The sequence below is a fragment of the Octopus sinensis genome, linkage group LG23, assembly GCF_006345805.1.
Source record: "Octopus sinensis linkage group LG23, ASM634580v1, whole genome shotgun sequence".
NCBI classification, from domain to species: Eukaryota; Metazoa; Mollusca; class Cephalopoda; order Octopoda; family Octopodidae; genus Octopus; species Octopus sinensis.
In genome coordinates, this window is record NC_043019.1 from 566,837 (window position 1) to 579,336 (window position 12,500).

The window sequence follows — 12,500 nt, forward strand, 5'->3', positions numbered from 1 at the left end:
GAAGTGTATCCCAGTTCTTATAACCAGTTTAAAGATAATGCTTTTTCATTAGTCCTAGATAATTATCGTATTTCTGCTACGCTATGTTATCAGTGTGAGTATTCAACGCCGGGCAAACGTTTTACTGCATTAGATATTATTTATTCTACGCAGTTAAAATGTATAGTAGGTGATGTTTAATTTATTCATGTCTTGCTGTATACATCCTTCAGCAAATGTATAAAATTAATTAACATTTACACCGGCAACTTGTTGCTTTGTACACACGTTACTCTTTACTCTTTTACTCTTTTACTTGTTTCACTCATTTGACTGCGACCATGCTGGAGCACCGCCTTTAATCGAGCAACTCGACCCCAGGGACTTATTCTTTTTGTAAGCCCAGTACTTATTCTCTTTTGCCGAACCGCTGAGTAACGGGGACACAAACACACCAGCATCGGTTGTCAAGCAATGCTAGAGGAGACAAATACAGACACACAAACACACACACGCATAATATATATATATACATATATACGACGGGCTTCTTTCAGTTTCCGTCTACCAAATCCACTCACAAGGCTTTGGTCGGCCGGCGGCTATAGCAGAAGACACTTGCCCAAGGTGCCACGCAGTGGGACTGAACCCGGAACCATGTGGTTGGTAATCAAGCTACTTACCACACAGCCACTCCCAATTAATGTTTAAAATTAATTAACATTCACACCGGCAACTTGTTGCTTTGTACACACATTGATCAGCTTTCCTTTAAAATTTGTAAAGTAATAAATTAGATTTGTATGAAAATAGACGAAATAGACGAAATAGGGCTAGGCATTTCGCCCGGCGCGCTAACGTTTCTACCTGCTCGCCACCTTAAACATATCAACCACTTTCTCCATCTGACTTTGAACCACTTCAATATATATAAATTCTACATTGTCTAAAAATCAGATCAACTGTTCTAATATGTTTTTTTTTTCCCACGTTTTTCTTCCTTTTATTTGATTTCTTTTTCGTTTTTTAGATTTGATACTTTCAGCGGTTATTCTTTTCTATCGACTGCTTGATGATTTTTTTTTGTGTGTTGATAAAAATGTAACAAAATTATTTATTACATAACTGAAATCTTACTGCATTTGTATTCAGCATTCAAAAACGACCTCTAGTCGCATTTCTTTAAACCATATGCTTAAGTATTGTTGAAATTGCTGTTTTTGTCATTTGGAATCATCCACGAATATGCGACATCCATTTCTATAAAGTGTAAGCTGCTCGTATGGTTTGCTAAACGTAGCATTATATATTGCTACGATGAATCGCTTGTCACAAACAGTTGCCATGAGCTCAATGGGGCTTAGGTCAAAGCAATATTTACACCGGTAGCTGAAAGCAAATGCTGCATGAATCTAAGCATAGTAGAAGGAAACCCAGTTTGAAATCGGTCAGCGGAGGTACGTCCTTGCGGGGTCTTCGTGGCTGATAGATACTTACCACTGTTCAGGTATACAAGAAAGGCGGCGAGCTGGTAGAAACGTTAGCACGCCGGGCGAAATGCTTAGCGGTATTTCGTCTGCCGTTACGTTCTGAGTTCAAATTCCGCCGAGGTCGACTTTGCCTTTCATCCTTTCGGGGTCGATAAATTAAGTACCAGTTATGCACTGGGATCGATATAATCAACTTAATCCGCTTGTCTGTCCTTGTTTATCCCTTCTGTGTTTAGCCCCTTGCGGGTAGTAAAGATATAGGTATTTCGTTTGCCGTTACGTTCTGAGTTCAAATTCCGCCGAGGTCGACTTTGCCTTTCATCCTTTCGGGGTCGATAAATTAAGTACCAGTTACGCACTGGGGTCGGTGTAATCGACTTAATCCCTCTGTCTGTCCTTGTTTGTCCCCCCTCTGTGTTTAGCCCCGTTGGGTAGTAACACAATAGGTATATAAGGTTACCCGAATGTTCTGAGTTCAATTATCACTAAAGGTAGTATTTGAAAACAGCTGGAGGCTATTTCAGAATCATCACCCGGGTATATTCGTCTCCTTTAGAGTTTCAGTAACTAACGAACCGAAACACTTGCTTGACAGATATTCTTCCTTGGAAGATAACTCCTGCTACCAGGTCGCCCAGTAGCGATTTTTCCGCTTACTTTCACGTCTAAGCATTTCTGATGTTCTGTTTGGAGTAAATGTTACACAATCTTCCTCAGTAAATAATATACAAGGTAAGCCCTATTTTATTATATTCGATGAATTCACCACTGCGTGTTTCTTAACAGTGAGAAACCTGTGGTTTGGAGCGTTAACTCATCTTTCTAGCAAGTAGTATTCCGGTACCCTACTCTATTTGTATATTTTATCTATAAAGGTTAAACTTGCCGGTTACCTTATTATTATTATTATTATTATTATTATTATTATTATTATTATTATTATTATTATCATTATTACTATTATTATTATTATTATTATTATTATTATGTATAAGGTAAAGAGTACGTCATTAAATATTATATGTATAAATATATCTATAGATATATGTATATATATATATATGTATATTATATATGTATATATATGTGTATGTATATATATATATATATATTATATATATGTGTATATATTACATATATATAAGAAAATAGTAAAGAGTGAAAAAACGACAGAAGGCTTAAATGTTAAAAAATATATATATTTGTGTCAAAATGTCTGGAGAATATTGGAAAAAATTTTTTCCTTTTCCTTAAAATGACATAATTTAAAAATTTTTAAAGAAATTACCGGTTTCGCGTGTAGCTTTTCAAATTTCTTGTGACGTTATGTTTATATTGCATAGAGTTATCGTTGTGTTTATTTTCAGGAGATTTCTAAATAAGGGGAGGTAGTGAGTGATTTCTTCCGGTGTAAGGGAGATAATCGCTTAAAAATTTTTTTTCCTTTCCCTTGTTAATTTCTCTGTGTCAGTATGTTCGGATGGTTGAGTCTGGGTTTGTACTTTTCAATGAAGAATGTTTCCTTGTTCAGTCTCATTTGTGTTGATGATCCGAAAGCACATTGGTAAAATGGGAAGATTAAAAATTGTGGCAGTAGTTGCTTTGCGCATTTCTCAATGCCTCACTAAAAGGTATCATTCTATATTCTGGGAATGCAAATCGTTGTCGATGCAGTGTGCATCTACGCTGAGTGATAGTCCCGTGGAACCCACGTAGTCTTGGTGGCAGCCCGAGCATTTAATGACATAAATTATGTTTCAGAGGCACAAGTAAAGTTAGATTTGATCTGAATTTTTGTCCCTCTTAAAGAGGAATTCTGATCCTTCTAGTAGGTTAGGGCATGTTGCACAGTTCGATCTACCACATTTTTTACTTTTGCATCCGTATTTTAGAAGACAATTTTGCCTTTGTGAGAATCTTTTTAAGTGATTTAGGCTGTTTGTAGCTTTTAATGATTTGGTGTAGGTTTAGAATTTCCTTAATTTTGGGTTTTTATGAAGTATTGGTAAATTCTGGGTGATGATGGTGAAGGCTTCTTTGTTTCTGGGGTTGTATGTAGATATGTAAGGTAGTATTTTCGGGGAAGGTGTGTGTTGTGTTGAACTTTTCTTAAAGTTTCTATGTTGATTTCTGGTGCACGTCTGATCCCATCCTATATGAGTTGAGCTGGGTAATGTCTGTCAATTAGGGTGTTTTTGAGTTCTTGCAATCTAAAGTTCCTGGTATTTTGTTCTGACACTATTGTGCATATCCTTCTTGCAAGGTTGAGGGGATGTTTGTTTTAGTGTGTCTTGGGTGGCATGAATTAAAAAGAAGGTATGTTTGGCGTCTTGGCTTTGTAAAAAATGTCTGTTTCTCTTTAAGGTTAATTTTTTAATAGTATATCAAGAACGGGAGCTCCTTTTGGTTGTATTCCATTGTGAACTGTATATTTGGGTTTATGCTGTTCAATAGGTTTTTATTTTAGGAGTTTATCTATGTTTTCATTCCAGAGAATGAAACATCGTCTAGGGATCGTTTCCAATTCTCTTTTATGTATTGAGAGAGGGAGTTTCCAAAGATTGATATGGCTATCGATATGTTAAGGAAGGGTTTCAATATTCAATATTCTCCAGACATTTTGACACAAATATATATATTTTTAACATTTAAGCCTTCTGTCGTTTTTTCACTCTTTACTATTTTCTTATATATTCCCCCGTGCTTTACCAAACAAAACTGTATTATTATATTAAAACACGTGAGAACGAAAATGCCACAGAAATCAAAACACCTCGGACAAATCTTAAATGAGGACATACACAAAGAACTGAATATATTAATTCACAGCTTCTTAACCTGAACAACAAAATCGAGGAATCAAACTTACTCGCCCGGGAAAGTAAAAGCAATGAAGATGCAACCACTACACTGACCAGGTGAGTAAGGATCTACAAACTGTTATATAAACACTGAACTCAATTTTCATCAACAAATCCGAAAATAATACACAGGCACCTAATGAAACACAGCAGGACACCATACGCACCCAAACCAACCCAACAAAAAGAAAAATAGGAAACGTTTGGAATACAAACCTGCACAACAGAAAACTCACCTTCTGGAACACATGATAAAAAATTCCAACAAAGCAGATATCTACGAGGGATGGATAAACTCAACACCAATTATCCTCCCACGCAAATTCCAGATAAAATTAATTCCTAACGAGCCTGACGGACAGAGATCTATTAGAGAAAAGTCAGCTCTGTTCAATTTAAATCAGAAATAGAGCTTCTAAGACTCAGGGCCTCCACAAATGAAGAAAAAATAAAAGCATAGACGAGGAGATGCACAATCTATACTAAAATATACCGAGGGACAACCCCTCGATAATACATTGGATCATTGGAAGGATTCATGTGAGAGAGAGAGAGAAATTCCCTCCTACGCTGGGAGAAAAACATGGACTTCTTCCAAAAATATAGTGAAACCTTCAAAAATGAATTGGGTACAAATAATCCCTTCCTTAAGAAAATTACAATAAATAAAAAAGAAAAACCTAACAACCCACGAACAACCCCCAACTATCCTCCATACACTAAAAACAGAAATCACCCACAACCAACCTTTACAAACCACGCTAGACCTAACAAGGAACTAGCTGACAGAGGACGCGTCTATGAAAGAAATTACACCAAAAACAGAACAAACCAACAACATCCTAATACCAGACCCAACCACCATACAGCACAATACGACACTAGGATAAGAAATACACCACACACAAATCGCTACTACCCCATGAACAAAACTACTGGTCCCCACTAAACACAAGACAAACGCAAAGAAACACTATGTCAAGCAACATCCCACATACAAGAAGTTCGAAACAAAAATATTCCCATACAAAAATTTTACACACACCACAAGCAATAACAACCATAGATTCCCACACACACACAAACGATCGGAGGCAACAATACCACCACTCCCCGACCAAATACCACACAACCTCACAGAAAAATCATACAAACAAAATTACACCCAACATTTTTTAGCCAGGGACCAGGGACACCAGGACACAGGCTGGAACCTAGTAATAAGGAAAAACCGAAGATAATCAATTTTTCAACCAAACTCTTTCTAACATAAAAATTGACATCCTCGCAAAAGGGCTCAAATTTACACCAACTCCACGCAGAGCAAACCTAAATGAACTCAAGGATAATATAACAGAATTTTGCAGAAAATTAAGACTAGCAGAAGCATCAAACAATTTCAATACTGAAGATGAATCACTAGTCAAGAAACAAAAGTGAACACATCCCACACAGAGGAAGAAATAAAATCTTGACGAATTCTGTAACCACATGAGAACTTCCCCTACCATATATACATAAACAGAAAGCTAACCCAAATTTTAACACTACACATGGAAAGAACTGATAGAACTCCAAAATGATGAAGATATAAACCATTAAGGAAGCGGACAAGGGAAATGCAGTTGTAATAATGGATACATCATACTACAGAAATCTTGTAATTTCCTTGCTTGATGAAAGACCTACATTATGAAAAAATTACAACTACACCCCACAAAAAATGATGAAAACTCTATCTTCACTAATTAAAACCCATGAAAAGGAACTGACAACCAAAGAGATTGATTTCCTAACAAACTTTAAATGCAAAACCTAGCCTTTTCTATGGTCTGCCAAAAATTCATAAAAGTCAAATTATAAATGAAACCATTAAAAAATCACCAAAGACATACATACAACACCTAATCCGGGGGACCTAAAACTACGACCATTGTAGCTGGCCCAACTGTGAAACAACACAGACTAAGTCTACTTATGGACATCCTCCTGAAACCCTTCCTTAAACATATCGATAGCCATATCAGAGATGACTTAGATATGTTAAACCACCTTCCAAAAAAACCAAGGAAGAAACTATCCTGGTTTCATTTTGATGTAGTCAACTTGTATACCAGTATACCTCATAATTATGGACTGGAGGCAATACAGTTCTGGTTAGACCAATTTCCGGAAGAAATACCAAAAGGATCAGTAAGGGATTCATTACTAAATCATTGAATTCATCCTACACAATAACCACTTCATGTTTGATAATACATTTTACCGTCAAAAATCCGGATTGCTATGGTACAAGGGCAGCACCCGTCATTGCGAATTAACAATGGGATACATGGAAATAATCATTACCAGGAATCTCTATCAATCTTTGGAAACTCCCTCTCTCAATACATAAAAGAGAATGGAAACGATTCCTAGACGATTGTTCATTCTCTGGAATGAAAACATAGATAAACTCCTAAAATTTAAAAACCTATTGAACAGCATAAACCCAAATATACAGTTCATAATGGAATACAACCAAAAGGAGCTCCCGTTCGTGGATATACTAATTAAAAAATTAACCTTAAAATAGAAACAGACATTTTTACAAAGCCACAGACGCCAAACAATACCTTCTTTTTAATTCATGCCACCAAGACACACTAAAACAAACATCCCCTTCAACCTTGCAAGAAGGATATGCACAATAGTGTCAGAACCAAATACCAGGAACTTTAGATTGCAAGAACTCAAAAACACCCTAATTGACAGACATACCCAGCTCAACTCATAGAGGATGGGATCAGACGTGCAACAGAAATCAACATAGAAACTTAAGAAAAGTTCAAAACAACAACACACCTTCCCCGAAAATACTACCTTACATATCTACATAAACCCCAGAAACAAAGAAGCCTTCACCATCATCACCCAGAATTTACCAATACTCATAAAAACCCAAATTAAAGGAAATTCTAAACATACACCAAATCATTAAAAGCTACAAAACAGCCTAAATCACTTAAAAAGATTCTCACAAAGGCAAAATTGTCTTCTAAAATTACGGATGCAAAGTAAAAAATGTGTGGTAGATCGAACTGTGCAACATGCCCTAACCTACTAGAAGGATCAGAATTCCTTTAAAGAGGGACAAAAATTCAAGATCAAATCTAACTTTACTTGTGCCTCTGAAAACATAATTTATGTCATTAATGCTCGGGCTGCCACCAAGACTACGTGGGTTCCACGGGACTATCACTCAGCGTAGATGCACACTGCATCGACAACAGATTGCATTCCCCAGAATATAGAATGATACCTTTTAGTGAGCACATTGAGAAATGCGCAAAGCAACTACTGCACAATTTTTAATCTTCCCATTTTACCAATGTGCTTTCGGATCATCAACACAAATGAGACTGAACAAGGAAACATTCTTCATTGAAAAGTACAAACCCAGACTCAACCATCCGAACATACTGACACAGAGAAATTAACAAGGAAAGGAAAAAAAAATTTTAAGCGATTATCTCCCTTACACCGGAAGAAATCACTCACTACCTCCCCTTATTTAGAAATCTCTGAAAATAAACACAACGATACTCTATGCAATATAAACATAACGTCACAAGAAATTTGAAAAGCTACACGCGAAACCGGTAATTTCTTTAAAAATTTTAAAATTATGTCATTTTAAGGAAAGGAAAAATTTTTCCAATATTCTCCAGACATTTTGACACAAATATATATATTTTTAACATTTAAGCCTTCTGTCGTTTTTTCACTCTTTACTATTTTCTTATATATTCACCACGTGCTTTACCAAACAAACTTTCTTATCTATACATATATATATATATTATATATATATATATATAATATATATATATATATATATCCATATATATACATACATACATATATAATTTCTGTGTGGATGCATCTGTATGATATATAAACAGAAAAAAAAATGTGTATCTATGTGTGCTTTTGTATACCTATACATGTGTATATATATATATATATATATATATATATATAACATATACATACATACATACATACATACATACATACATACATACATACATTCATACATACATACATGACCGCACACATATATATGCACAGAGAGAGAAAGGGAGTGTGAGAGAATGCGTGACGATCTAAAAGTGGTGAACGTATAAAAAGTGACTAACTTACAAAATACCTGCACAACTCCGTTTATAGCATAATTTCCTACTTTACAATTTACAAGTAGAATCCCTGATAGCTTACCAATAACTGCTGGAAGTTCAGTTTTAATTTAGAATGTTTGTCACACACCAGGTTTTTTAATGGATGTATAATTGTTTTAATAGAATGAAGAAATGCTTTTATATCTGTATGATTGCTTGTAAATATTCCATATCAACACGGTAGATTTTAAACGAAAAACTGAAGTTATATAAATGAAATTTGTTTACTTAAACTAAGAGAAATTTTGTAAAAAGATACTTTAGTTTCCTGCAGAACGGAGACCCCCAGGCCTTCAGTCTACTTTAGGACATTTTAAATAGAATTTCCATATCGGTTTTCATATTCTAGAAAAACATCTATTTGAAACATTTTAAAACACGGTGCATATATTATCTCAGGAATAAAACTTTGAATTCTACACATTTCACGACCGATACATAACTTTAAATTGATGTTTCACTCTGGTGTATAGATGTACAAACATACTTCTGTTACTTACGTAGCTACAAATTGTATCATTCATTATCTGTCTGTGTGTTTATACCTATCTCCTTTCTCAGTGGAGGCGCAATGGTTCAGTGATTAGGGCAGCGGGCGCGCCGTCGTAAGATCGCGGTTTCGATTCCTAGATCGGTCGTTGTGAGTGTTTATTGAGCGAAAACACCTAAAGCTCCACGAGGATCCTGCAGGGGACGGAGGTAAACCCTGCTGTGCTCTTTCACCGCCACTTTCTCTCATTCTTTTTTCCTGTTTCTCTTGTACCTGTAATTCGAAGGGCCAGCCTTGGCAAACTCTGTGTCACGCTGAATCCTCATGCAAACTACGTTAATGGTACACGTATCAGTGGAGTGCTCAGCTGGTTGCACGTTAATTTCATGATCAGGCTGTTCCATTGATCGGATCAACCAGAACCCTCGTCGTCGTAACCGACGGAGTGCTACGATCACCTGTCTTTACATACATACATACATACATACATACATACATACATACATACATACATACATACATACAGACAGACAGACAGACAGACAGACAGACAAGAAATGTTGGTACAAGGCATGCAATTTTGGAGGAGAGAACAAGACGATTACAGCGATCCCAGTACTTAACTGGCACTTATTTTATCGACCCTGAAAGGATGAAAGGCAAGGTGGACCCCGCGCGGAATTTGAACTGAGAACGTGAGGTGAGCGGAAATGCCCGCTAAAATATTCCTACCGGGGATACTAACGATTCCATCGGCTCCCTAGCGAAGTTCTTTATGATACTTTTTTCTCCGCTGTAACTCTGTCATTCCCTTATCACTCACGGCTCACTGAACGGAAACTATTATTCACTAACTGCGTGTAAAAATAAACACAATTTATTAACATAACATTATTCTATTCTCCTATTGCATCATATATCTGACCAAAATCTATCTCTTATCTATGTAACTAATTAATTATTTTCCACTGTGTATCTTTTGCTAATCTTTCAATGCTGCTCTGTAACTCTGTCACAGCATTTGCTTCCATGTGCCAAAACAACATTATGTCTTTCTTAATTCCTTATCAGCGTAGGCGTAGGAGTGGCTGTGTGGTAAGTAGCTTGCTTACGAACCACGTGGTTCCGGGTTCAGTCCCACTACGTGGCACCTTGGGAAAGTGTCTTCTGCTATAGCCTCGGACTGACCAAAGCCTTGTGAGTGGATTTTGTAGACGGAAACTGAAAGAAGCCCGTCGTATATATGTATATATATATATATTAAGGTAAGTAGAAAAATACAACATGGACAAGAACGTATAACTCTTAGAAGACGATACAATAAACATGGACAGGACATTCGAACCCCTCAGTCTTCAGTCAAGAACCGGATCATCGTAGTAATTTCGGCTGATTAATCTTGAGATTACTAGATCACGGCCAGCCCTCCAAGAAAAACTAAGCTGGAAGCGTAGATTTCCTGGAAGAAGGATCGAATGCATACGAACACCAGGACAGCAAAAGGGACAGATATAAAAAAACAAAAAACAGTGTGTGTGTATGTGTGTGTGTTTGTCCCCCCAACATTGCTTGACAACCGATGCTGGTGTGTTTACGTCGCCGTAACTTAGCGGTTCGGCAAAATAGACCGATAGAATAAGAATAAGTCCCAGGGTCGAGTTGCTCGACTAAAGGCGGTGCTCCAGCATAGCCACAGTCAAATGTTTGAAACAAGTAAAAGAGTAAAAGAGTATCAGATAACACGTCTTCCAAGGCGCTCATTCTGTTATGAACTACATATTTTATTCCTACACTTATCCCTTTTGGTGTCATAATTTGCTGTTCAGACATGTTCTCTGGTACATCTGACGAACATTCAGGATATCTTGATATTAAATGTTCATCTTCCCTGTATTAGCTATCATCAATCATTAATTTTCCAATCAGAGTATATCTCACAAAACTTAAAAAGGATTCCATTCAGCAACACTGGCTGTCATTTCACAAGCCGGATACATTTGCGTTCTATAAGCTTCTCCATCAAGAAACCGAAAGCCTTAAAACTCTCTGACATTAATTTGACATTTGTATTATAATTTCTGTCACGAATTGTTGTTTTCTGTGGTATTCGCTCTCAACTAACCTCTGAAGTTGTTGTCACTGATGTCCGTGATGTTCCTGCTTCTTATGTTCTTTTCATTGTAATTGTTGTCATTGTTTTTGCTGCTGCTTAACCCTATCATCATCATCATTGTTCGACCGTGGTCGAGATTTTCATAGTCTTTTCAAATGGCTAATAATGTGTGCGCGCGCCGCTACTACACACATTGGAAAGCATTGTACAGCCAAGCACTAAAGAAGGTCTTTCCTCCTCCATGAAACAAAGCTGTTCCCGCTGGACGTCAACCCAGTATTTCTAAGCTACGGACCGAGTGATTTATTGAAAGGTTATCTCCCTAGATAGATTGCCTTCACTACGGCTAAGGAGCCCTTTCTACCCACGCAACAAAACACAACCGCACACACATACACGCAACAAATCATCATCATCATCATTGTTCGACCGTGGTCGAGACTTTCATAGTCATTTCAAATGGCTAATAATGTGTGCGCGCGCCGCTACTACACACATTGGAAAGCATTGTACAACCAAGCACTAAAGAAGATCTTTCCTCCTCCATGAAACAAAGCTGTTCCCGCTGGACGTCAACCCAGTATTTCTAAGCTACGGACCGAGTGATTTATTGTAAGGTTATCTCCCTAGATAGATTGCCTTCACTACGGCTAAGGAGCCCTTTCTACCCTAAGTCTTTCCTGATCGGGTAGATGTATAATAAACAGTACAACAACCCTATTTCGAATTTGTTAGGCTTATCTATCATCGAATCTGCGGTTTTCTGTAAGAAGTTAGACATCTTTAGAATGAATTTTGTAGATGACTGCCTCAACGCTTATTATCATGTCATTAATTTACTGCGCTCACAAGACACAGAATTACAGATTTTCTTTTTCCTAAAAAATAAATAAATATATGAAATAAAATTAGAAGTGGAGTCTTTGATATTTCATCTTTCGTGGACGCCCCTAATACAAACAATTTCAATATTTCTTCTGAAAATAAATAATTTCTAAACTGTTAATGACGACAAGCAATTAAATTGAATTCGCCCATGTTATGCTATGATTCGTACAGTAATTACATAGGTATGTACTGTAGAGTTATTACAAACAAAACGATGTGTTTTTTTTTTATTAGACCCTTCATTCATTACTCTCAGAGAATAAATGGAATTCTGATAAATGTTTTTGCCATAGAGACAAACCAGTTTTCGGTACATGAAGAAGTCCAAAATAGCTTTACTTGTCGCTCATGTAGCTAAAGAATTCATCATGTCAATAACTGTTATAATACCATTATGGTTCCTGTGAAATATTTACTCAATGTATGCTTAACATGTGTCATTACTCTTCATTTTCTGAA